General features: G+C 41.4%; 1 protein-coding gene and 1 non-coding gene across 2 annotated transcripts in view; both read right to left on the reverse strand.

The window, feature by feature from the left end:
- The window catches only part of LOC126161747 (sodium bicarbonate cotransporter 3), a 1,146,839-nt gene that overhangs the window by 1,080,304 nt on the left and 39,238 nt on the right, over positions 1-27,297 (reverse strand). The gene's annotated exons all lie outside the window — the stretch shown is intronic.
- Trnas-uga (transfer RNA serine (anticodon UGA)) lies at positions 13,763-13,837 on the reverse strand. Its single transcript has one exon. It is a non-coding gene; the product is annotated as a tRNA-Ser (tRNA).

Consider the following 27,297-nt stretch of genomic DNA (forward strand, 5'->3'; position numbering starts at 1 on the left):
AAATTCTAATGCTGGAAACAGTATTTCATCCCTCTTGCCTGTCGACTCCTGCGTAGTACATACACACTGCAAACACTAACTAAATTAGTAATGAACTATTATAACTTTCTCTAATATCTATTGACTCACCTGATATATTCTGGTATGTCTTATAATACTATCAAACATACTGATAAATTGGCATAGAAACAAAAGTATGGATACTTAAACATAGCAGTCTCTACGCATTTCATACTGTTTGCGTTTACCTTTGTCATTCCACCGATTGTGGTACTGTTGTTAGCCGGCCGCGGTGAACGAGAGGTTCTAGGCGCTTCAGTCCGGAACCGCGCGACTGCTACGGTCGCAGGTTGGAATCCTGCCTCAGGCATGGATGTGTGTGATATCCTTAGGTTAGTTAGGTTTAAGTAGTTCTAGTCTAAGGGACTGATGACCTCTGATGTTAAGTCCCATAGTGCTCAGAGCCATTTGAACCATTTTTTGGTATTGTTGTTAGGATGACCAGATCTCAGTTTTCAGAGTGACTGGACTGTGAAACTGAACGCTGATGATCCGCAGTATACGTTTCATGTATGTTACTAAATAATCCTGGACTGATTGTGGAAGCAAGACAACAGGTTTGCTAGACCATCAACGTTTAAGCAGAAGTTGTACCTGATAGACACGTCAACTGATACAGTGACATGTGCTGTTTATACACGCGTGATAAATCCCTCACACTTTTAGACAACTTTACCCTAGCAAAAAAAAAAAAAGTTGTGTGTTGTACACTGTGGGGCACCACTGCCTTTCCGCGTACAGTGCGTAAGACAAAAGTCTGAAGAGCAGTGGATATGGCGGAGAAAGTCAAATATCATACGCCACAGCCATCGACAAGCGTATGAAACTTACTCTGAGATTAATCCACGAACAACCAGGTGTGTTTGGACACCTTAGTGATTCTCTGAGGAGTAATAAATAATTAAATATGAATGGCTTCCAAAAGGTTATCACAGGAAAAGCAGTCGCATATATCAACAACTTTTTACTTTCAAACATAAGTTTACAAGACTTTTGTAAATACGGGGTTTATAGTGGCTAGTTATGTCCTCTCTACGTCTCCTGAGTTTCGAACTCTTTCCTCTGAACTTGCTTAGTGCAATACTTATCGAGTTCCGGTGCCCGATAAAATTATGACAGTGACATAGATACCTCAACTGTGCGACGAGCAGGTGGTGACAACAGGAACAGACCGATTTAGGTAAATTTCACATTACTAATCAATACTTTCAACACAGTCATGGGATAATACCAATTATAGGAAAGTCGAAAACAGCAACAGTAATTGGTCGACACGACAAACACGTTTTCTTAGTTGACGCAAATACGAAATAAATTTTGACATTGCTGAGTAATTGCTGAAAGAGGACTCGGCCTTCAGGACGCTGAACAAGAACTTAGCCTTCATGTCATGAAAAGGTCTCTCAGAGCGCCTATTTTTCAAAATCGTGCAAGAGTAACAACAAATATAGATATCACCCTTGCAAACTCGAAAGTCAATGATTATATTACAAACTTAAAGGTCTGTGGCGGACTTACAAATGACCATAATCTCATTTACTTCACAATTACAGATGCAGATAATGAATTAGACGCTATTATTTAGCTCCAGCTCCAGAGTGAAAATTTCATTCTGGAAACATCCCCCAGGCTGTGGCTAAGCCATGTCTCCGCAATATCCTTTTATCCAGGAGTGCTATTCTGCAAGGTTCGCAGAAGAGCTTCTGTGAGGTTGGGAAGGTATGAGACAAGGTACTGGCAGAATTGAAGCTGTGAGGACGGGGCGTGAGTCGTGCGTGGGTAGCTCAGTTGGTAGAGCACTTGCCAGCGAAAGGCAAAGGTCCCGAGTTCGAGTCTCGGTCCAGCACACAGTTTTAATCTGCCAGGAAGTTTCACGTCAGCGCACACTCTGCTGCAGAGTGATAATCTCATTCTGTATACAAAGAACTGTTGCTCCAAGAAATGTGAGGCATATGTCAAGGGTCAAATGGTGACTGATATTCGGTGTTTTCCACACAAACTTGCAACAAACAAGGTTCACTCTCTGGATTATCAACATTTAGATGATCCGATAGCTCGTTAATGACTATAGTGAAGAACCTATTGAGAACCCCGTCGCCGGACTATAAGACGACAGAGAGTACCTTCGCTTTGAATTACTAGAGCAGCATGTGAATAATAGTGTTGTGATCCCATTTGCCAAGAAGTGAGATTGGCAACAACGAAAAGATGAAAACACGTGGGATTATGAAAGATGTGTTGCACCAGCTAATAGATAAAATTGTTCCATATCAAACACTGTCATTTAACGAATGACTTTCGCAGTCACGGGTGCTCGGAAAGTGGAAAATCTCTAATATCATTATACTAAAAGAGGAGGAAAACAAAACCCAAATGAACTGAAATCTATCTCAACGGTGTTTCTTAAATATTCAAGCCAAGGTATAGAAAAAGATTATGTGCCGCCGTCTGAGGGATCACGGGCAGGTAACGGCTTGAGCTCCCCGCAGCACTGTTTCAGGAAAGGGAAGTTCATCGAGGATGCTGTAAATCGCTCAGTGCATGGTATGACCATCTTAGACAAGTATAGTATAGTATAGTATAGTATAGGCATTGATATATTATAGGCATAATTATTGTTATAGCTAGGAAATTCGATGAGTTAATGTCGCCCGCTCCGTTCAGAAACCTGAACAAGATGGACTGTCCAAGGTGCCTCTATAATAGCCTACGAGAGTAGGGCAAAGATAGGCAGGTGAAACTGAAATGTCTCGAAAGTAAATTGTGAAAAAAAATCAAAAAAGGCTGCCTGCAGAACTCTGTTTGTGGTCCAGTGTCCTGAGATGTTGACATACAGCCACTATTGAATCAGTTACAGAATATAACACACACTAGAAGCTGCATCATTTACACAGTCGATCTGATAATTATAGTATGTCAACACAAGGGCTAAATTAGAGGAAAGTAGTAGGCAAATTCTTGAAATACTTGATAATTGGTGCATAGAAACTAAATTAAGGATAGCAGCACACAAAACTGTACCTTACTAAAAGGAACATTATCAAGACTGAGAAATCTCGCAATCATAATAAATGACCGACCTGCGAAAATAAGTATTATGGTTCCTAAATATAAATATCCACTGAAATCAGAACATTCATGCACATGTTAGAAATGTTTCTCCAAGGAGGCATTAAAATGATAAACAAAATAGCAACAGATCGCCAGAGAAACTTCAAGCAGACTTATTTTAATAAGAACGTACTGGAGTGCCAAGTGGAGAAATCGGAACATTTTCGACATCGTCTTCTATTTGAGTTCGATATAGGGGTGACAGCAGCGGAGGCAGCCATAAACATTTGCGTCGAGTATAGGGACAATCTCATTGGGCAGAGCATGGCAATAAAATGCTATTTTCGTTTTAAGAAGGATCATTTTGACATTGGTGACCGTCCACGTCCAGAAAGATTACCGGAGTTCGATGAAGATCGTTTAAACGCGTTAATCCACAATGATCCATGTCAGTGTACTCGAGAACTGGCAAATCTGATGAACTGTGATCATTCCACTATCGCGAGACATTAGCATGCAATGGGGAAGGCTCAAAAATTCGTTGTATAGGTGCTGCATGCTCTAAGCCAAAGTGACAAAAATCACTGGTATACCATAAGTGCATCTCTGCTTGCTCGTGAACAACACCGACCATTGGTATCCTGTATAACTGCCGGTGACGAGAAATTGTGTCCTTATGCTTTATTGTATAAGACAAAGAAAGAAATGGCTGAGCCCTAACAAAGCTGCAACTCCCCGTAAAAAGACCTACGTGCATCCACAAAAGGTAACGTTATGCACCTGATGGAACAGCGACGGTGGGGTGTAGCACGAACTGCTTCGCTGAGCTGCAACGATCATTGCTGAGTTTATTATCAACAACTGAGACGTCTTACAGACGCAATGCGAGAACAACGGCCAGGAAGACTGCTACTAAACTATAATGACTCCGTTCCCCTTTCCCCCACCTCTGCATTCTGGTTGACTGACAAGAAACAATATACAGGAGTTGGGCTGATTAGCCATTCCGCATGCACATTATGCTCCAGATCCTGTGACAGATTTTCACTTTTTCCGCTCTGTCGCACAACCTCCAAGGAACTTCTTTTCCGGATGAAAGTGCGCCGAAGAGTTCTTCGCCTCAAAACCAAGTGATTTCTACAGTCACGAAATCGAAAAGTATTCCAGCGTTGGCAGACTGTTTTAAATAGTGAAGGAGAATGTATTATTAGTGTTATGTGTATCTGTTGTGTTTATTAAACTCGTTGGAAGAGGCTATGAACAGATGCACCTATACAATATTAGCGGTAGGGACTGGCCCATATCCAGCTACATTCTGAAAGTACGACAACTCACTACAGATATTTGTGAACATGTAGCAATCGGTAATCCGTAACACATCGCATGGGAGTGTGGCATCAGACAAGATGTTACGGGCCACGATAGGAACAAGGAACAAAGAATTAGGACGTTTGACAAAAAGTGAATTTACTCACAGCCAAAATATCAATTTACAATCCGCAAGGCCGAGAGACTACCAAGAAAAGGCAAGGAACTGTTCCACGTCGCAACTTCCGCATACATCAACTTACAGAAGCAGTCAGGCGATGAGCCTCGGGGACGACCCAGAAGCATTTCCTAATACCCTAACAGCTGTCTCTCAGCCTCTTTACCATATGTGGCACGCCAGCACAACTCCTGTGAATCCTCAGATGTGCTTCAGCGCGTCGGGTGTGAACTATCCAGACAGACGATGAAATCTAGTTTCGTTCTGATATCAAGTACAGCAGTGTAGTGTAGTGCTGTGTAGTGTAGTGTTCTTTACTACAGAGTAGTCAGTAATTAAAAATTACAAAATTTGTTATGCAGCAAGTTACAAGAGTTGGAGAACAATACGAAAACACCGCAGAGAAAAGCAGCCTTGAAAATAAATGCAGACGCTGGTGAAGCCTGCAGATTGTTTCGGCTGTTGTATTTGAGCACTAGCGACACCTGTGAAATGTCATCAATACGTTGAAAGTGACATTCGTAGCCAGAACAGTACTCTGTGTAGTTGTGAGTGCATTATGTCGGAGCTAAGTGACTTAGAAAGTGGGCAAATAGTAGGTGCACGTAAGGTGGGTGCTTCAGTAACCAAGACAGATGAAATGCTGGGTGTTTCAAGGGCCTCCACATCAATTACGTATACCGCATATACCGAAAATGGAGAAATATCATTCAGTAAGTCACAAAGCGGATGAAAGTTTGTGTTGAGCGATCGTGGCAGACTGTCACTGAACAGGATTGCGTCGAGAAATAAGAGGACGATAGCTAAAAAAGTCACTGCAGAACTCAATGTCGCACCCGGGAATTGTGTCAGCACCAAAACAATAGGAAGGGAGATGCATAAGCAGTTAACAGGAAAACGTGGTGCCGAAGGCATAAATTCTGGTCTATGAAGTATAGAAGAAAAGACATATGGTGCGATGAATCTTATTGCACAGTGTATCCAACTTCTGTACGAGTTTACGTCCACAGTGAAACATGACGGGGGTTCGGCAGCCGTATCACTGTATTCAATGGGCCCCACGGGTTCGCATTACTGCCAGGAATTATATGTTCATTTTGGCTGATGTGGTACATACCTTGGCACAACGACTGTTACGCAATGATGATGTTGTGTTCCAAGACGACAGGGCTCCTGTTTACACAGCTCGCACCGTCCGAGACAGGTTTTGTGAGCACGAGCATTAATCGTGACATCTTTCCTGGCCACACACTCTCCAGATCTACATATTAATGACCGTTTATGGTCTATTTTGTAGAGAAGCGTGCTTGATTACTACACACCTCCTTTTATAGAAAAGTCCAATGAACAAAATTATATTACAAAACCAATAGTCAATGGCCTCTCAGACCATGACATGCAGTTCCTTCTGTTAAATGTTAATACTGAACAGGATATAAAATCTGTTAAATCTGAGCTCAAGAGGGTAATCAGTAAGCCAAAAATTGATTATTTTAGGACACTCCTCAGAGACATTCACTGGACTGATGTTTACAGTGCTCATGGCATGAATGAAAAATATAACATTTTTGCTAATAAAGTGCTTACCTTATTTGAACACTGCTTTCCCCCAAAACTTACCAAGGTTAGAGCAAAGTCTACAAAGAAGCCATGGATTACTCGAGGAATAGGGGTATCTTGTAAAACAAAAAGAAAACTGTATCTGTCAATCCGAAACATTTCCAATGTTGATGCTATAGCACATTATAAGAAATACTGCAAAATATTAAAGACTGTAATACGGATGTCAAAGCAAATATATTACAAGGAAAAGATAGTCATATCAAATAACAAAATAAAGACAATATGGGATATAGTGAAGGAGGAGACCGGTAGAACCAGACATGAAGAGGAACAAATAGCATTAAGAGTAAATGATACATTGGTGACAGATGTGTATAGTGTTGCAGAACTTTTTAACAAACATTTTATAACTGTTACTGAAAAGATGGGGTTGTCAGGTTCGGTAGATGCTGCTATGGATTACCTTAGACCAGACATTTCAAGTAACTTCCATAATATGAATTTGACCCTCACTACCCAAACAGAAATAATGTCCATCATAAAATCTTTAAAATCAAAAACATCTAGTGGGTATGATGAAATATCAGCAAAGTTAATTAAAGAATGTGATTCTGAGCTAAGTAACATATTAAGCTATCTGTGTAACCAGTCGTTTATCAGTGGAATATTTCCTGAATGGCTGAAATATGCTGAAGTTAAGCCACTGTTTAAGAAGGGAGATAAAGAAATAGCATCAAATTTCCGTCCAATTTCACTGTTGCCAGCATTCTCAAAAATTTTCGAAAAAGTAATGTGCAGTCGTCTTTATAACCATCTTATCTCAAATAACATACTGTCAAAGTCACATTTTGGATTTCTAAAAGGTTCTGATATTGAGAAGGCAATCTTCACTTACAGTGAAAATGTACTTAATTCATTAGATAAAAAATTGCAGACAACTGGTATATTTTGTGATCTGTCAAAGGCATTTGACTGTGTAAATCACAATATCCTTTTAAGTAAACTAGAATATTATAGTGTAACAGGAAATGCTGCAAAATGGTTCAAATCTTATATCTCTGGCAGGAAACAAAGGGTGTTATTAGGAAAGAGACATGTATCAAGCTATCAGGCATCATCCAACTGGGAACTAATTACATGTGGGGTCCCACAAGGTTCCATTTTGTGGCCCTTACTTTTTCTTGTGTATATCAATGACCTTTCATCAGTAACATTACCAGATGCCAAGTTTGTTTTGTTTGCCGATGATACAAACATTGCAATAAATAGCAAATCAAGTGTAGTCTTAGAAAGATCAGCCAATAAAATATTTGTGGACATTAATAACTGGTTCCTAGCCAATTCTTTGTCACTAAACTTTGAAAAAACACACTACATGCAGTTCAGAACTTGTAAGGGGTGTCCCAAGAGTATATGTCTAACATATGATGACAAGAAGATAGAAGAAGTGTACAGTGTTAAATTCTTGGGATTACAGCTTGATAATAAATTCAACTGGGAGGAGCACACCACAGAACTGCTGAAGCGTCTTAACAAATCTCTGTTTGCAATGCGAATTTTGTCAGACATAGGGGATATAAAAATGAAAAAGCTGGCATACTATGCTTACTTTCATTCCATAATGTCATATGGGATTATTTTTTGGGGTAATTCATCAAGCCAAGCTAAAGTTTTCTGGGCACAAAAACGTGCAGAAGAATTATATGTGGTGTGAACTCAAGAACATCCTGCAGAAGCCTGTTTAGGGAACTAGGGATACTAACTACAGCTTCCCAATATATTTATTCCTTAATGAAATTTGTCATTAAAAATATATCACTTTTTCAAACCAACAGCTCAATTCATGGAATCAATACTAGAAATAAGAATAATCTTCACAAGGATTTAAAGTCACTTAGTCTTGTACAAAAAGGTGTGCATTATTCAGGAACACACATTTTCAATAACTTGCCAGCAGCCATAAAAAGCTTAACAACCAATGAAATTCAGTTTAAGAGAAGCCTAAAGGATTTATTGGTGGCCAACTCCTTCTACTCCATTGATGAATTTCTTAGTAAAACCAACTGATTTGTATATAAATACAATATAACTTCTGCACAATTTCAGTGCAGTAATGTGTTCACTGAAAATTTGTGTGTGTGTGTGTGTGTGTGTGTGTGTGTGTGTGTGTGTGTGTGTGTAAGTATAATCTAACTTCTGCACCATTTCAGTGCAGTAATGTGTTCATTGTAAATAAGTGTTACAGTAGTTGTATTACATGTTTATTACCTTATAAATAAATAAAAAACTTTTTTATTTTAAATTCAGTGCATTAGTATTTGTAAAATGAGTCTTAGTGTTCATTAAAAAATGACGATCATTCCACTTGGGACCTGTGGAATGGTACATTAGCTTATTTGTTTTAGTTGTAAATATTTGTCATGTATTGTTGTTTTTCTGACATGTTCTACATCCTGGAGGACCTCCTCACTACGGATCAATTGGAATGAAAGTAAATCTAATCTAATCTAATCTAATCTAATCTAATCTAAACGACTGTTACGCAATGATGATGTTGTGTTCCAAGACGACAGGGCTCCTGTTTACACAGCTCGCATCGTCCGAGACAGGTTTTGTGAGCACGAGCATTAATCGTGACATCTTTCCTGGCCACACACTCTCCAGATCTACATATTAATGACCGTTTATGGTCTATTTTGTAGAGAAGCGTGCTTGATTACTACACACCTCCATCATCTTTACCTGAACGTGCCAGTATTTTGCGGGAATAACAGTACCGGGAGGTTATAATTAAAGTGCAGACACTCGCGGAGATTTAGTGTGTGCTCTAACTATCGTATGGCAGCGAAACTTTTTATGTATATGCTAAAGCATTAACGTTGAACCGATTTACGCTGTAAAAAATTAGTTTCAATGTTGGCCAGCAGGTTCACATTTGGCGCTGTTCATATGGAAGAATTTCTCTACTTCTTTCATACACTGACAGCGGCAGATTTGTACCTACTGGTCAAAATTGGAACTAATTCTTGTCCAGCGCTGATCGGTCCCACATAAACGCATTATAATGTTTATCAAGTTTCGATGTCCGCAATATTTACAATCCACACAGGATCTCTGTGAGTAGCTGCACTTTAATTACAATCACCTGTTACAAGATTCCCTAGAAAACCATACAGGACTGGTGTTTATCCATGCCGAGACGCTTGGAATCTCAATGTATACAAGTGTAATGTGATGCGAATACATAGAAAGATAGATCCCATATCATTTAGCTACAAAATAGCAGGTCAGCAACTGGAAGCAGTTAATTCCATAAATTATCTGGGAGTACGCATTAGGAGTGATTTAAAATGGAATGATCACATAAAGTTATCGTTGGTAAAGCAGATGCCAGACTGATATTTATTGGAAGAATCCTAAGGAAATGCAATCCGAAAACAAAGGAAGTAGGTTACAGTACGCTTGTTCGCCCACTGCTTGAATACTGCTCTGCAGTGTGGGATCCGTACCAGATAGGGTTGATAGAAGAGATAGAGAAGATCCAACAGAGAGCAGCGCGCTTCGTTACAGGATCATTCAGTAATCGCGAAAGCGTTACGGAGATGATAGATAAACTCCATTGGAAGACTCTGCAGGAGAGACGCTCAGTAGCTCGGTACGGGCTTTTGTTGAAGTTTCGAGAACATACCTTCACCGAAGAGTCAAGCACTATATTGCTCCCTCCTACGTATATCTCGCGAAGAGACCATGAGGATAAAATCAGAGAGATTAGAGCCCACACAGAAGCATACCGACAATCCTTCTTTCCATGAACAATACGAAACTGGAATAGAAGGGAGAACCGATAGAGGTACTCAAGGTACCCGCTGCCACACACCGTCAGGTGGCTTGCGAAGTATTGATGTAGATGAAGATGTAGACCTGTTCAATAACTTTCTTGTCTGTGACTAATGATTCTATATGTGCTGTATGTATCTTTGCTGATCAGCATATCATGTGAGTTGTTTTGTGCTGTGTCCCCATATTTTTGTCCCCCCTCCCCCTGCCGTAGTATAATACAGTAGACCAGTAGCTACTTTCTGGATTCCGGACGAACATATCGTTGAAATGGCTCTGAGCACTATGGGACCTAACATCTGAGGTTATCAGTCCCCTAGACTTAGAACTACTTAAACCTAACTAACCTAAGGTCATCAGACACATCTATGCCCGAGGCATAGTATGTAGCGGGACGAACATATTATCTGCGAGTCAGATGGCCGATAGGTAGTATGAAAATATTTTATGATTTTTTTCTTTAAACAGCATCTTGCTTAGTTACACTATCTAAATTAAAAATACGTTTGAATATTATGTGGTATATTCATGAGCAACATTTGGTCTGTTCTTATGCCTAGGTAACAGACTAAAAGAAATAGCAATTAAATAAATAAGAATGTCTATTCCATTGCAGTGTTTTAATCATAAGTGTTCTAAAATTGTAGAGAAATTATTTTCATTTCAAGTATGAGACAACCGAATGGAAGGATAATAAAATACGAAGAACAGAACGTCGATGCTACGTGGAAAATGAAATTCTAGTGCTGTGCCATAAATTTCTTTTATCGCTCCGTTGAAAGATCTGAGGGTTCCATTAAAAAAATCTAGTGCCGAAGATGGAAACGACATTCGAGCCGCTCTGTCACCGTCAGCGGCAAGCCGTCCACAAAACTTTTTACGCGCCGCTAAGGGATTTAAGTATAATTTACACTTCGCAGAAGGCAAAGAGATGTCCTAGAAAGGTGAGGAGCTGACTGTTCCTTGGCTCTATGGTACGACAGCGCTACTGCAAAAATTACTCAAAGAGCGCTCAACTCTTGGAACTTCACGGAATGGGAGTGGCAGTTTAACCAGTCCGCGAAAGGCACCGCAAGGAGCTAAGGAGAGAGAACCTGGTACTTTTAACAGCCGCCCGTCTGATTAAAGTGGTCCAAGACGGGGGCAGTGACAAAATATCCGACCTAATTTCGTAACCTTTAAGGGGGAAAAAAGATATCTTGTTGACGATTATGATGTTATGACACCATCACACACGATTTCACACAGTAAACGAGATCTAAAACTAGCATTACAGAAGTTCTCAATTATACAGGAGCGAAGGGGTCTGTGATAGGTCCGGTTGACGCCAAGAGTAGTTATTACAGATTGCTGGCTCGGGTGAACAAGAGAGGAAAGGAAGTAGTTGGCAATGATATTCTCCAAGGAACGAGGCCGTTATTCGCCTGAAGTGATTTATCGAAAACATGAAATAAATATAAATCAGCATGCTGAACAGAGATTTGAACACCTCTTCTCCAGATAATGATATCTTGTACTCTCAGTATTGGCAGACGAATACCTCAATCCCAGAAACTGGTTTTAAGGAGTTCAGAGTCCAGATATATCCGGTAAATTAATTTGATTATAAATTTATTTTTATAAAATCTTCTTAAAACGGCGTGGTACAGCGTACATAAAATACAGCTATTAAAGTTATTGTTGTATTACACCGCAGCTAGGTTCTACCAAACGGTCAAGATATGGCCGAAATTTTAGAAGAATGTATGATGAATTCCACTCCTTCACAATTTTGAAAAGAAAGCCAAAATTACTTATCCTTGTACGAGTATCTGGCCAATACATACAGCAGGACACTCGCCTTTCGCAGTCCAGTAAGTCGGCCGTTTCTGAGCCTGTAATCCGTCTAGCAGCCAGTCCGTGCTTTACTTGAAGTACAAAAATGCTGGCGCTGGACAAATATGCTTGCGCCTTAATTATTAAGGCATCTGTGGAACTGCAGTCATCTGAAGATCTTATTAATCGGCGTGGAGCTTTCCTATAACATAAGGCTTGGAACCAAGTCATAGCAGTAATCCGCACTCGAAAGTTAGTGTTACATGCCGCGTTCCGAATCGGACAACAGTTAATTTGATTAATTTGTACACCGAGCTTAAACTTGTGGAACTCGATGGAGGGAGCACATGCAATAACATTTTATTCGCCAGAGCCGGCGACCAATTTTCAGTATTTGCATATCGACGCGCGCTACCAAATACCAGTCGTAAAACTCACTTTTAATGACTTGGTTGCTATCCAAATTTCCTCGCTCCGGACAGTTGTCAACGTCATTCGCCTGAAATTCAAAAAGACATAAAACATTCAATATAGTAGGGAAATCTCAAATTTTCTGTTCTTCCGCAACGTGTAGGTCATCGTCAACTCTGCTTCTCAGTGTTTCAGAAATATTCACTTCGATGTGTACTCACCTAATACGCTGCTACAAATTTTTGTAGAATTTTGGATAAATTTAGAGAAAATAACCTGCTGTGGAAGACGAGCGCCATTACATGGCATAGTCTGTTGAATTTCTGGCTGAATCTACTCCACGAATGTTCTCATTCTGGAAGCTTATGAACTCTTTCACAACCTAACGTATCCCGAAGAACGTGACTTTCCAACCTGAGTTCAAACTAATTATCTCCGACGACCAATAGAATTAATGACTTTCATTTATAAAAAATAAAACATTTTTAATGTAAAAATATTTTTTTGTCTGGCCCCTAATTTTCGGTATACAATTGCAGCACGACTAGTTTCGGCTGTATTTTAGAACCACCTTCAGATCGTTCAACTCGGAAAAAAGCATTGCAGATGCGCTGAAAAACATCATCATCCACTGTAGGCATGCAATGAAATGCATTCGTAGGCCAACAAGATTATGACATCATGTAGTTAAAAACTTCTTCATGAGCGAGCCAGGTTGTAAACCATAATGTTGTAAGATGACGGTAATAAAGAAGGAAAATTGCCAGTTGCTAAAGTAAAACTTGCCTCACATGCCCGTGAGCTCCAGTTATACAGCAGATATTGTAGTGAGAACTGTATGTGCAACGCTACAAGAATTCTACGATAATGTTGGAAACTGAAGAAATGAATTTAAATTTGTGCCGCGGCGTGGACCCGAACCCGCGTCTTCTTGCTTACTTTTTTTTTTACCAAGTTGATTTATTTGTCACCACAGATTACAGTATAACACCACGTATTAGAAAACTTTCAGTAATGCAAGACATACACAGGCTACAAATTACTACGCAGAATCGTTGACCGTTACATCACCGCAGCACTTTGGTCAACCTACCCAAGTCGAATGCCCTCTCCAACACAAACTTCAATTCATATCTACAGCTTATTTTCCCCTTACATTGTCACTACCACCAGGGCTCTCCGGCATTGGAATAGTACCCCAGCGTTATCGTAGATGAAGATAAGACTGAAATGTCCAAGGGGAAAATTTAATTATAAGGTCTATACGATGACATGTAGCACAGGACTTCCCCATTAAGTCCAATGCTAGGGTGCTATTCCATTGCCGGAGAGACCTGGTCGTAGCGACAATATAAGGGGAAAATAAGCTGGAGATATGAATCAAAGTTTGTGTTGGGGAGGACAATGGACTTGAGTAGTTCGTGCAGCACTGTTGACCATTGTGCTGCGACGGTGTAATGGTCAGAAATTCCAGAATGAGATTTTCACTCAGTAGCGGAGTGTGCGCTGATATCAAACTTCCTGGCAGATTAAAACTGTGTGCCGGACCGAGACTCGAACTCGGGACCTTTGCCTTTCACGGGCAAGTGCTCTACCAACTGAGCTACCCAAGCACGACTCACACCCCGTCCTCACAGCTTTACTTCTGCCAGCACCTCGTCTCCTACCTTCCAGACTTAACAGAAGCTCTCCTGCGAACCTTGTTGGTAGTCTGTGGCACAAGAATGTGAACGGTCTATTGTCCTCACTGTAAGTTGGGGATAGCCTTTCTTCGCTGCAGCGCTAGGAGTGCGTGAATGGTGGGCCCGTTGACCTTGTCGCCTGATAATCCCTGGAAAGATCCCTGTTATTCATTCAGGGCTGTCCTGGATGGACTGGAGCGAGAAAAAGTTCCCTTCCCCTCCCCCCTGCCTCTGCCCTATGCAGGACTGAACAGCGGACCGCTGGAGGTAGATTCTACTGCTCTATCTCAGCCACAACATATCCAGTACGATTAAAATAACTTTGTGACTGACGTCTCAGCGAGTCAAGTATTAGAGGCCAGCCGCCAGCCAATCATAGTTCTTTCTGGAACCGTAGTTTAGGTACCTGTACACGAAAGGCCATCAACACTGCTCCCTGCCACTGCAGTCACAAAGTAACCCAGGCCTTCACGGCCGGTATTTACGTTCTTCGTGCTTTTTGTTATATTGGCATTAGGCCGTGCTCTGGTACGAATTTCTCCGCCAAACATTTCGTTTCCTAATGCTGGAGATATCCTCAGAGGTTATACAGATTTCGTTGGTTGATTTTCGAACTTAAACAAGCTCAGCAAACCGAACAATTCGTTTAGGAATGAACATCAAATAAGCTCTGGTAAACAACCGAATAAAAGTCATTAAGTTCTGGTAAACACTGTTCATAATTCTTGAAAACATGGTACAGTGTTGTGATTTCACTGCTCATAGTTTCCGAATATTCACCCGGAGCTGCCAGATATTGCGAAACAGTCATCCAGAGTCCACATATCGGCGGTTTTATTGTTTTTCTCGTGGCAAGAATCTTACTACACATTCGAATTGTTGTTAGACCATTAAAAAATCATAGTTTAGTTGTTGATGTTTTGTTGGTAATATCAACAGCTGTATATTGTGTGATGAAGTAATTTATAACATAAATTTCACCACGTTGTCTCAGGCTCATCGCTCACTGCTACATATATTCAGGCATTTTTAGGGTCACGTATAAACACATGTTCGCAGTTCCGCTACTCCAGTCTTCCCGATGTAGTGATCAAATTGCAGTTCCCGCCCAGATATGTGACTCTCGAGCACCATCGCTGCAACAATATACTTGTTGCACTACAGGATATTAAGGAGGACAACAGTAAATTCGAAATTTTCTCATTTTGGCGCGTAACTTTCGAGTCATTCTTTTCTGGACCACAGTTCCCTATCTCAGAAACACATCTACATCTATACACCCAAACCTACCTTACTGTGTGTAGTGGGAGGTACTTCATCTCTGCTACCACTTCCCTCATTTCCTGTCCCAGTCTCGAATGATGCGAAGGAATACAGTTGTTGATAATCTCTCTGGTTTCACCTCCACGGTCTTTTCGTGAGATATCTGTTGGCCTACCCTTCTAGGAACGAACACCCTCTTGTACCGTCTGCCACTATAATTACATGTAAATTTCTGTGACGCTAATGCACTTACTAAACTAAGCCATGACGAAACACGCTGTTCTTCTTTGGGTCTTCCCTATTTCCTCTCTCAGCCATATCCTGTAGGTACTGAAGTATCTGCAGCGAAAGGTGTATTTCGTGGTTTGACCACTTCTAGACTACTTCTAGACGACTCAATAGCTTAATCTCAGTTTGACATCCGCCCTTCGTATCTTTAGTTTCATGTGTTCGCTACACTTTAAATAGCTCCATCCACACACTCCCTGATTTTTAAGAGCTGTGACTATTTCCAGTGATTCTTCGCAAATCATGTACACAAACAATAATTGTTCTTTTCGTCTAGTTATGCGGAATACGTTATTTGATTACGTTGATGGGCAAATACCAATCTCTGTACCAAGCGGCGTTGATATTCTGCAGTTCTTCCTATATTTTGTAACTTCTCCCTGTTAAACAGCATCGTCAGTAAAGAGCCTGAAGGAGATTCCTTCGCTATTCATCAGGTCATTTACACTGAAGGGCCAAAAACAGTGGCAAACCTGCCTAATACCGTGTAGGGCCCCAGCGAGCGCGTAAGAAGGCCTTGTGACGTGGCAAAGACTCTGCTATTGTCTGGAGTAGTGCTGGAGGGAATTTACGTCATGAATGCTGCAGGGCTGTCGATAAATCCGTAAGAGTATGAGGGATGGAGATCTCTTCTGAACAGCACATTGCAAGGCACCCCAAATATGCTCAATAATAACCGTTTCCTAGTTGCTTTGAAGACTGAAATACACTCCTGGAAATTGAAATAAGAACACCGTGAATTCATTGTCCCAGGAAGAGGAAACTTTATTGACACATTCCTGGGGTCAGATACATCACATGATCACACTGACAGAACCACAGGCACATAGACACAGGCAACAGAGCATGCACAATGTCGGCACTAGTACAGTCTATATCCACCTTTCGCAGCAATGCAGGCTGCTATTCTCCCATGGAGACGATCGTAGAGATGCTGGATGTAGTCCTGTGGAACGGCTTGCCATGCCATTTCCACCTGGCGCCTCAGTTGGACCAGCGTTCGTGCTGGACGTGCAGACCGCGTGAGACGACGCTTCATCCAGTCCCAAACATGCTCAATGGGGGACAGATCCGGAGATCTTGCTGGCCAGGGTAGTTGACTTACACCTTCTAGAGCACGTTGGGTGGCACGGGATACATGCGGACGTGCATTGTCCTGTTGTCCTGTTGGAACAGCAAGTTCCCTTGCCGGTCTAGGAATGGTAGAACGATGGGTTCGATGACGGTTTGGATGTACCGTGCACTATTCAGTGTCCCCTCGACGATCGCCAGTGGTGTACGGCCAGTGTAGGAGATCGTTCCCCACACCATGATGCCGGGTGTTGGTCCTGTGTGCCTCGGTCGTATGCAGTCCTGATTGTGGCGCTCACCTGCACGGCACCAAACACGCATACGACCATCATTGGCACCAAGGCAGAAGCGACTCTCATCGCTGAAGACGACACGTCTCCATTCGTCCCTCCATTCACGCCTGTCGCGACACCACTGGAGGCGGGCTGCACGATGTTGGGGCGTGAGCGGAAGACGGCCTAACGGTGTGCGGGACCGTAGCCCAGCTTCATGGAGACGGTTGCGAATGGTCCTCGCCGATACCCCAGGAGCAACAGTGTCCCTAATTTGCTGGGAAGTGGCGGTGCGGTCCCCTACGGCACTGCGTAGGATCCTACGGTCTTGGCGTGCATCTGTGCGTCGCTGCGGTCCGGTCCCAGGTCGACGGGCACGTGCACCTTCCGCCGACCACTGGCGACAACATCGATGTACTGTGGAGACCTCACGCCCCACGTGTTGAGCAATTCGGCGGTACGTCCACCCGGCCTCCCGCATGCCCACTATACGCCCTCGCTCAAAGTCCGTCAACTGCACATACGGTTCACGTCCACGCTGTCGCGGCATGCTACCAGTGTTAAAGACTGCGATGGAGCTCCGTATGCCACGGCAAACTGGCTGACACTGACGGCGGCGGTGCACAAATGCTGCGCAGCTAGCGCCATTCGACGGCCAACACCGCGGTTCCTGGTGTGTCCGCTGTGCCGTGCGTGTGATCATTGCTTGTACAGCCCTCTCGTAGTGTCCGGAGCAAGTATGGTGGGTCTGACACACCGGTGTCAATGTGTTCTTTTTTCCATTTCCAGGAGTGTATGTGCTAGACGGAAGAAACAAAAAGAGTAAAGGAAACCCAAAGCCAAAACTTGAAATACAAAGTTCGTATTCTACAGGAGGAAAGCACAAGGAACTTATATCAACAAAGGCTCACACACGAATTGCAAATGGTTCAAACTAAAGACAATATTGGAATGGGAAAGATAAAAAACAGTAATGCTGAAGACAGCTAATGAGATGTTAGGGAAAAGTAAAGAATCGGACCAGAAAAGGGGTCTGAAAATATGGAATACAGGAAAAGCTAACAATATTAAGGAAAAACAAAATGCTTTCTACACCTGTTTACAAACAGGAACAAATGAAGCCTGGGAAACTTATAACCCGAAAGAAATAAAACAAAGAATTTAAGAAAAAGATAGCATAGTGAATCTTGGGAAATATTTACTGCTAATGTTGAACATGACATTCACAGAAAACAGAATATAGCATTTAAACTTATAAACCATAAGAATGAAACGGATAAAGATACTGAAATTATTAACATAATACATAAAATCAATGGATACACCATTGAAGAAATTTATGGTATGATGAAGATAATGAAGAAAATTAATCTATAAAAATTGATGACAGCTCTGTAGATGAAATAGAAGAAAAGGGTTAAATACAGCTTTAAATGTAACAAAAGCTTCTGGCCTAGATGGCATTAATGCTGATTTAATCATATATGGAGAAAACATTTTACAATTTTTCTTCATTTTTTAAAGATGTGTTGGAAGAACTGTTCTGTACCTCAAGAATGGAACAAAGCTAAAGTAATTTTTATAATTAAGAAAGGCAATAGGAAAGACATGGGAAACTGCAGAGGAATAAGTTTGATAAATGCTGGATATAAAATTTATGGGAAAATTCTTAATCAAAGGCTACAATCTATCGTTGATGCAGTAATCTCAGAAGAGCAATCAAGCTTCAGTAAGGGGCGCTCGGGTTAATGATAATATATTTATAATAAGACGAATTATTGAAAAAGGCGGGAATTTGGCTTATAAACGTATTTAGCATTTATTGATTCTCAGAAAGCGTTTGATAAGGTAAAAAGAGCTCCTTTGTGTAAAATATTAGAAGTAAAAGTTCTCCTAAATACCTTATTAATACCATAAAGAGTACATATGTACAAAAAAAAGTTACAAGTTCAGGTTCGAAAACCACAAGAAATTTTAATCAATCACCATGTTCGATAAGACTGCAGTCTACCACAGACTTTATTTAATTCAAATATTGACGACCTAGTTATGAAGTGGAAAGATGAAATACACTTAGAAATTTAAATAATATCTAGCGTGCTATTAAATACTCCGTTATGTGCTGATCGCCAGCTAATTATACAGGGGAGGTCAGGGATTTTCTCTGCCTCGTGATGACTAGGTGTTGTGTGATGTCTTTAGGTTAGTTAGGTTTAAGTAGTTCTAAGTTCTAGGGGACTGATGACCATCGATGTTAAGTCCCATAGTGCTCAGAGCCATCTGAACCATTTTTTTAATTATACCGGAAACAGAAGATGATTTAGAAAGAGCAGTACATAGATTGAGCCAAAACGCAATATATTACAACTTATCTACATCTGCAAATAAGACAAAGGTAATGGCTTTCAAAGAAAAGAATCCAGTCAGATCGAAAATAATAATAAATGAGGAAATTTTAGAACAAGTATCCCACTTCAGTTATCGAGACTCTGATATTAGTTTTAACTATGACAAAGTCGTTGAGAAGAAGGTTAATTAATATCAAGCTATCTGTGGGACAATTGGAAGATCTTTTGGGAAAAAAAACAAGAAAAGAAATAAAAATGAAATTCTGTAAAGTTATGGCTGTACTCCTGCATATGGTTCCGAGTCATGGACAGTAACAAAAGAAGAAAAATCACGTATACAAACAGCGGAGTTGAAGTTCATGAGATATGTAAGAAGTTCTAATAAAAGGAACAAAATAAAGAATGAAACAACAAGGTCAGATTTTCAGTGAATAAGGTCAGATTTTTCAGTGAATGACAAGATAGAAGAGGATAGAATGAAATGGAGGGGTCATGTTGATACAATGACGGAAAACAGATTGCCAAAAATGATAATGAACTATCGGCCGACTGGAAAGGGAGAACTAGGTAGACCTAAGAGATGGATGGATGGATGGATGGATGGATGGATGATAGAAAACGGAACCCATAACAGTTGATTACAACAACTAATCCTTGGAAGGAGATGATGAACTTTGTATAAAGCGCGAGTCATACTTGCAACTGTCCGGGCGTGCAGTTTGTGGAGTGCATGTCGATTTCTACGTGGAAGTTTTCTACCTTCGCAAAGGTTATGATGGGATGTCTTATAACGTTTTAGAAATTCTACAACACAGTGAAGTAAGTGATATAGGCCCGGTTTGGTGCACCTGTTCGATGACCTTCCTTGAAAATGCAAAAGACATGGATACTGTTTTGGTCATTTGGAACGCTTTGCTTCTCCAGCGGCGATACATTTAGTCTTTCCTCATCTCCGTTAGTTTGTATAATCTTCATGGAAACGTCCTGTATATTACAAGAGCAGCTCCGTGAGCGGCCAGATTCCGCGTTAGAACAGGCAGATACCTAGGAAGGGCCGCGAGCTACGGATAGCAAGTTACGTGCCCTCCGCTATCCAGATTGCCCTGGGACATCAGTCTAGGTGCGCTGACTTGGTGGGTCACGGTGGCACGTCAGGAACGCGGCCACCATTAGCGTAGCTATGCCGTACTCGCAGCCGTCGATACTGTGACGTCAGACCAATGTCTTCAGTATTCTTGTAACACCGAAGCCAAACCCAGTTGTATGCCTCTTTTTGTTAGAAAAAGAGCGCAAGGAGCTAAGAGGTTTCGACAACCATATTCAATACCGTCGCGGTGTACGTCGTTATTTCACAGCCCATGGACACAGCGTAAAACTTAGGATGTTTCTCGGGGATATTTTCTGAGTATGGTAATGTAATGGACCCGTGGTATCCGATGGTTTATTAGAAATTTCACTTTGTCTGATTTTTTTACCCACGTACACGTTTCTGCCGCGGGTTTTGGTTTTCCGGTAGTCTTAGTTGTACGAACTAACACCTGATAGGAAGAACGTTTTTCATTACTAAACAGTAAATATGCGTCTGACAGACCCAGTGACAAAAAACCAAAAAAACCCTTTCCTGGCAAAGAGCTAAATTAATATATTACTACCATGAACAATATCACTAAACATTTCCATGAAGTAAGGATTCTAATATGTATTAGTATCATGAATACTTGTATAATGGAACTCTATAAAAATAAATGACTTGTGGAAAGAAAAAAACTGTCAGCGATAAGCTACAAATTCACAAATATTTTTAGTTAATTAATCCATTAAATACTCAACACACTTTTTCTGGAACATTCCAGGCATACAAGTCTATTACAGTTCACACACTGACTAGTCTATGCAATGCTCTGTTGTTCAGGTTAGGACAAAGACTGCACTTCCCCCTTTATTTTTTTCAATGAGATCAGTAGGCTTGTCGTTACTTATGTACTTCAATCCGGTTTCGGTACTGCTCCATTTCAACGTTCGTCTGTTTCAGTTAGTTTGTCTTCAGTCATGAAAGACCAAATATATTCTATCTTAGGATTATCACTTAAATTTTAAACATCCCTTGTTATATCCGGTAATCCCTAGATTATATTATCAGGAGATACTCATCTAGCACTATTTGGTTCTTTTGATTTCCAATGAAATTCATTGTTTTCCTTTGTAAACAGAGGGAACTGTAATATCGTCATCTGCGTAGTCATCCGTGCAGAAAAAGGCAACATCTACAGAGTCTTGTTTAGCAGAGGAAGACTTATAGGTTGCTTTTTCACGAGAAAAAGAGGGAGTCGAAGGATCACAATCGGAAGAGTCAGAAACAAAATCCTCTACATAGATTTCCTCTCCATCTACTTCTTCCTGTACCCTAGCAAGTTTTTCTTCAAAATTTGAGTCATCCCCTCCCACTACTTCATTTCGTCTCCTTTTTCATGACGTAGTTGGAATATGCTCTAATCTTTCCACTTGTATAATGTAATATAAAAAGCTAGACCTTGTAACTTAAAAAGTTTGCGTAAAAGAAGAGGCATTTAGTTGCATCTAGTTATACGCACCAGAAATAGAAGTATCACATTTAGTGAAGTTTGCATCACTGCAAAAACATGTTTCACAGACGCCGTAATATTTGAGAAAACAACCACTACTTCACTTGTAGCAATCGTCATCAACAATGGCTCACACCAAGACTGACAAGGAAATTATATGAAGCCACCGAGGCTTTCCCGTCAAAAGCGTAGACAGTACTACCAATCTAACAAAACAAAACTACATGTGTGTCCCTCAGACACTTACTTCCATTCAAGGGTTAACACTAATACGCAGCAGAATGGTTAAAAATACTGGAGATTTGGTCTATATACTAATGTGTATGGCTTTACCATACTGTAGTGTACGCTGACAGAACAGATTGAGCACACTGTGTGAAAAGCATACGTTCGTCGTCATAGAGTTGTTACACACTCTCTGTTTAGTGTTGTACGTTTTGGCGATTGTACATTACAGGATTTACTTGTCTGGAAGGTATTTCAAGAGAAACGTCGGTAACAGGGGTAACAAACTGAATAAATTACAATTACATTACTGTATGTATGGAATCATTGGCGACCACGGATGGTATAAAACAGAAAATATACCTGCAAAAACCTCTGAAATTTTGTTGATGGTGTTTGTGCTTGCCCTGTGGACACCTACATTAATAAATGAGTATTCTGGTATCCGGGATACGGTAGCTAGAATTATTTGCAGTTTGTGTATCTAACAGTTCCAGGGGCAACAAAAATTTGATATTCAACAATTAGCGTAGTTATTGACTGAATTTAAAAGTGTAAAATGCTCTCATAATCTACTCGTTGAAAGGTATAATCTTGAGTTAGAGGTTTAACACAACAAAACAAGTATTACAGTTAGAAAATGTCTGTTTATCTCGAAGCAAAGTAACTGGCAGCGTGCCAATGCCAGGACTATATTAATCCAGTTTTTGAGAATGACAGCACTTAGCGACTCTCAACAAACTTTGCACATAATTTCAAACCTTTTCGAAACTTTTTAATGCTGACACTTCCCACAAAATGACGAAAGGAAAAACGCTTTTGGCTTACTACATTTCCCCTATTCATGTAGCAAAACGGCAGCATCTGTCATGATATCTTAATTTATTACTTCTTTACCACTAACTCTATTGGTAACATTTTTCAGATGGTATCTAAATACGCAACAGAAAGCACACACTATTCAGGAGATACGACGTCATAAAACTTGAGGTGCACAATGGCCCAGTTTATGTTTATCCAGTGTTTCATAAATAGAGCACTTAGCCACTTCAAACAAACTGTAAGCTGAATTTCAACCGTTTCCTGAAGTTTACCTTGCCTACTTGCTAAAAGCAAGTATTGAACACGCAGCTCATTTGTAATCAGACGTTTGAAACTGGTTTATGCAGGGGAGTTCGACTCTTTTAAAGAGTCGGGTTTCACTGGTTTACTACAGAAACTTTTTCCTGGAAGACTTGTAAACGACTGAGCGGAATAATACTGTGGGTATGACGCTGATTGATATATGTACACTGTTAATTATTACAAATGCAACACTATGAAGGCGCCATGCAACGAGCGTCAAATGGTCACGAAATGTACTGACATGCAAATGAGAAACATTTCAGCGCAATTGAACTACATTATCAGTGCCACCTGCGCACATTTGTTGAGCATTTTAAAAGTGTACGTCATGCAAAGAAAGAAAGAAAGTCCCTGAGAGAGTCCTGACTGGCTGCCACTAAGCACGCAGCAGCAGAGGAGTGTCAAGTGACTGCCACCCCGCAGGCGCCTAGGGCTGCAGTCACACATTCTCTCTCTACAGGTACTTTTGTAGAGTGCTCAAAAAACATGGGCGAGTGGCACTGAGGATGTTGCCGAACTGGGAGGTGTTAACAGGGGTGCTTTGCTGTTTCGTCCAGTCAGAGGCCAACATCATACACCTCCGAGATCACGCCACAAGAGGGCGCGAAATAGGAGGGTTGAAAAGACATAAGCTGCCTTCGCTGTTTCGGATCGCGTTCGACATTCGTCGAATGATTTTGAATGGTCCCAAGTGGTTTCACAATGTGCACTCCAAAGGAGAGCGAAAACATTCATTGGGGTTGTAGGTCCAATATGTCCTTAGAGACGGATTGACACGTCTGTAGGGTGTCAGCAATATCCATTCTGAGCGTCGGTGTGTCTCAAATACAGGGCTATTACAAATGATTGAAGCGATTTCATAAATTCACTGTGGCTCCATTCATTGACACATGGTCACGACACACTACAGATACGTAGAAAAACTCATAAAGTTTTGTTCGGCTGAAGCCGCACTTCAGGTTTCTGCCGCCAGAGCGCTCGAGAGCGCAGTGAGACAAAATGGCGACAGGAGCCGAGAAAGCGTATGTCGTGCTTGAAATGCACTCACATCAGTCAGTCATAACAGTGCAACGACACTTCAGGACGAAGTTCAACAAAGATCCACCAACTGCTAACTCCATTCGGCGATGGTATGCGCAGTTTAAAGCTTCTGGATGCCTCTGTAAGGGGAAATCAACGGGTCGGCCTGCAGTGGGCGAAGAAATGGTTGAACGCGTGCGGGAAAGTTTCACGTGTAGCCCGCGGAAGTCGACGAATAAAGCACGCAGTGAGCTAAACGTACCACAGCCGACGGTTTGGAAAATCTTACGGAAAAGGCTAAAGCAGAAGCCTTACCGTTTACAATTGCTACAAGCCCTGGCACCCGATGACAAAGTCAAACGCTTTGAATTTTCGGCGCGGTTGCAACAGCTAATGGAAGAGGATGCGTTCAATGCGAAAATTGTTTTCAGTGATGAAGCAACGTTTTTTCTTAATGGTGAAGTGAACAGACACAATGTGCGAATCTGGGCGGTAGAGAATCATCACGCATTCGTACAGAAAATTCACAATTCATCAAAAGTTAACGTGTTTTGTGCAATCTCACGGTTTAAAGTTTAGGGCCCCTTTTTCTTCTGCGAAAAAAACGTTACAGGACACGTGTATCTCGGCATGCTGGAAAATTGGCTCATAACACAACTGGAGACCGACACCGCCGACTTCATCTTTCAACAGGATGGTGCTCCACCGCACTTCCATCATGATGTTCGGCATTTCTTAAACAGAAGATTGGAAAACCGATGGATCGGTCGTGGTGGAGATCATGATCAGCAATTCATGTCATGGCCTCCACGCTCTCCCGACTTAACCCCATGCGATTTATTTCTGTGGGGTTATGTGAAAGATTCAGTGTTTAAACCTCCTCTACCAAGAAACGTGCCAGAACTGCGAGCTCGCATCAACGATGCTTTCGAACTCATTGATGGGGACATGCTGCGCCTAATGTGGGAGGAAATTGATTATCGGCTTGATGTCTGCCGAATCACTAAAGGGGCACATATCGAACATTTGTGAATGCCTAAGAAAACTTTTTGAGATTTTGTATGTGTGTGCAAAGCATTGTGAAAATATCTCAAATAATAAAGTTATTGTAGAGCTGTGAAATCGCTTCAATCATTTGTAATAACCGTGTATTTTCCTCGGCCACCCATAACAAAACCGCTTGATTTCAACGTTGCCGGCGGTTCAAACCTCCATCGTAGAGGCGTCAAAATAAGAGGGCGAAATGAGGGCAAGGAGGGTTGCAACGACCCTCCCATCGTGTGACACGTTCACTGTGGCGTTGAAAGGAATTGTGATGAAATTTGGTGCAAATGTGACGTCATTAACCCACCTTATTCCTCCCATCAGTTTCTGAGCTGTGGCTTTCTTTTTGCACGTGTCGACACATTGCTGTTCGAAGCGTCGTCGAGCCCGAAGGTGACGTCTCAGTGCGCCATGCTTTTGTACCATTACGGGGGAAGGTTGTAGGCAGCTTTGAGGCAAGCTCCAAACTTATACATTGCAATGGAAACCAGTTACTTTATTCTTTAATATCAAGTATGAAGATAATATCTGTTCTTCAGTGCGGATGCACTCACATCGCTCGAACTCTTACAGGAGTAATGAGTATAGTGGGCAGGCGCACTACAAATGTAGTGTGTGGACAGTAAGTTGGAAATATGGGTCTCACGAGGAGCGTGCCAAAGATGAGTCCCTGCAGTCGCACTATCCTCTGTGTCCTCGATGACTGAATCGGATAGAGCGTCTGCCAGGTAAGCAGGAAGTCCCAGGTCAGAGTCCCGGTCGGGGCACACATTTTCAACTCTCACTGTTGATATTTTATCAATGCCTGTAAGCAGCTAATGGTCTGGATTCCATTGTAATCTGATTCTACGAGAGTTGCAAGATCACCAATGGTATACCATCTGGCCAATGATCTTCTTCAGTGCGGATGCACTCAACATTGCTCAAACTCTTACGGGAATCGTTAGACTGACTGCCGTGAGTAATGAGCATAGTGGGCAGGGGCACTAAAAATGTAGTGTGTGGACAGTAAGTTGGAAATATGGGTCTCACCAGAGATGAGTCACTGCAGTCGCTCCATCCTCTACGCCCTCAATGGCTCAGTTGCCGGCACGGTAGCCCTACGTGTTCGGTCAGAGCGTTAGCTACCCTCTGTAATAAAAAACTGAGTGAACGGATCAACAATGAACTTCAACAGATGTCATTGGACGTCCGCTCCGAAGAAATGCAACGGACAATAACAAACAAAATGAGATCAAAAAAATATCACCGTCCATGCTTTGTAATGCTTCCCATCGATTCAGTGTCGCAGAAGAATAATTATTTTGACGTAAATATTCTGGAGGATTTGAAAATATTCGCTGTCAGAATCAATAATCAGTACCTAGATGGGTAACAAATAAAAATGAAGAAGGAAAATATAAAAAAAAATGTCTAAGAATTATCGTCTTCCAGTATATTTGGATAATGTGAAAACTGGCATTGGAGCAAGTGTGAGGTCCTCCACCGAGTACTGAAGAAACTCCATTACAATTAGGGTACACGATAAATCACAGAAATTTAAATGCTGTCGACACAAATATATATCTGGAGATTGCAATTACGAAAACTCAAACTGAAACTGTAACATAGAAAATGCTCTGGGGAAGGCGAACCAATGACTGTTTTCATTCGTGGTCCAAGAAAATGCTGCAAATGTACCGAAGAGACTGCCAACTATGCTTGCCCGTCTTCTTCTGGAATATTGCTGCACGGTATGGGACCATTACCAGATAGAATTGACAGACTATATCGAAAACAAAGAAGGTCAACTCGTTTTGTATTATCACAAAATAAGGGAGCTACGGGCCTATGGGGTATCGTCTCAGTTGTGCTACTGGACTCGTGAATTCCTGTCAGGAAGGTCGCAGTTCGTAGTAATAGACGGCAAATCATCGAGTAAAACTGAAGTGATATCAGGTGTTCCCCAGGGAAGCGTCCTGGGACCTCTGCTGTTCCTGATCTATATAAATGACATGGGTGACAATATGAGCAGTTCTCTTCGGTTGTTTGCAGATGATGCTGCAATTTACCGTCTAGTAAGGTCATCCGAAGACCAGTATCAGTTGCAAAGCGATTTAGAAAAGATTGCTGTATGGTGTGGCAGGTGGCAGTTGACGCTAAATAACGAAAAGT

This window comes from Schistocerca cancellata, chromosome 2, assembly GCF_023864275.1.
Source record: "Schistocerca cancellata isolate TAMUIC-IGC-003103 chromosome 2, iqSchCanc2.1, whole genome shotgun sequence".
Classification (NCBI taxonomy): Eukaryota; Metazoa; Arthropoda; class Insecta; order Orthoptera; family Acrididae; genus Schistocerca; species Schistocerca cancellata.